Raw genomic sequence first — 1695 nt, forward strand, 5'->3', positions numbered from 1 at the left:
ACAAGCTGTGGCAACCGAGCCTGATCATAAAGTAAATGATGCTTCCACCTCTAACTCGACAAGGAAAGACAATGGGGAAAAGAAGAAGAAAGATCAAATGCTTCCCTTTCTCTCTTTTGCGAGGAAGGGGGCAGTAGATCAAAAGGAATTTCACTTCTTTTCCTGGGGGAAGAGGGTCTTGTGCTTATTCAAAATCGTGAAGCTTTTGTAAGATCTCTTATGAGAATGAAAGGCAATGAATCTCCGTGCATGAACTGTTTACAAAACGTTCACACTGAAGATCACTTTTGTTGTAGATCAAGTATGAAAGTAGTTTATTCGGACCCAGATGAAAGGCAATTATTTACTAACCATGTAAAATAATTTTCTCTCTCGTCAGGGTACCGCATATATTCGAACATTCAGTCATACGGTCTGGATTTGACTCTTCAGTCTGAAGATCAGCATAATTTCAAAGTAGCCGATAATCATGAGGCTACCCTGCAACATGTAATCTTCTGCTAAGAAATTGGAGAAACGTTCTCAGTTTTATAGCTCGTAATGCTAGCTACGATCTGGGAATTCTCTTATCCGGAGAAGATGTCAATTTTCCCGAAGCAAAGCGGATAAAAAATCCATAAAGCACGGATAGGCAATTTCTCTTTTGTTGATTCCCGTTCCTTTCTGTCAAGCCTTTGCTAACGAGAGCGAAGCAAATACTGCCCTATGAGATCAGATCAATCTGCTCTTGATGAAGAGAGACTTCCCCCTCGAGAAGCATTTTACATTAGCATAAAAGAACAGGGTATAGATGAGCAATACTATAAACACTGCCAAGCCGTCTGGTGCGCGTGCAAGTGCTGAACTCTAACGGATTACCTCCTTGCTTATATAAGAGGTCTTCGCGCCTGGTTTTTTAAAGTAAATATAGTCTCGATGTTTCCCATTATGTTAGCTTACTCAGCTTCTCCTACGACGCTCCACAAGCTGAGATATCGCTTAACAGCGACCCTGAACTAGCCTCCATTATTACGCAGAATATTAAGGACGGTTTTTGTGGGGTACGAAAACCATTTTTAGAGCGAAAAGAAGGCGAACATCTCTTATATTTAGACTTTAACTCTGTGTAGAGCAGTGCAATGTGTGGGAAATCACTTATTTCAAACTTTGAAACTCTAAGTAATGAAGAGTTGAAAGCCTTTACAGACTTCGGCCATTAGATTTTGGCGGATACACGGCAAGTCAGGCTCATTTCAAACCATATGGAAATAAGGCGCAAAACCTCTTTCCTTATCCTCGTTCCGTACTGGACGCCCAAGGGGTTAAATATCCAGCTTAAGTTACAAAACTGGTAGGCATACAATGGGCGCAGGAAATGATGCACTTTACTCTGACGCACCTGCAGTTATTGCGCAAATTAAGGCTGGAACTAGATAGGGTACGTAAAGTCTATGGGTATAGACAGAGCGATTAAAAGAAAAGCTTTATTGAAAGAAATGTTGAATTTAGGAGTCAAGAACAGTCAAAACAACGAAGAGTTGCTTCAAACTGGTACAAGTCCAAGCGTGCACTCGAAGATGCTCATCAGTACACTTTTGAAGATGAGGGCATTCGGAACAGGAAGCGGTCAGATACAGACAGTCAGCTATAAAAAGAGGAATAGCGCTTTTGATGACAAACGGTATTATCTAGATGGTACTAACATCATGAGATGAA

Source organism: Penaeus monodon, chromosome 20 (assembly GCF_015228065.2).
Source record: "Penaeus monodon isolate SGIC_2016 chromosome 20, NSTDA_Pmon_1, whole genome shotgun sequence".
In the NCBI taxonomy this organism is placed as follows: Eukaryota; Metazoa; Arthropoda; class Malacostraca; order Decapoda; family Penaeidae; genus Penaeus; species Penaeus monodon.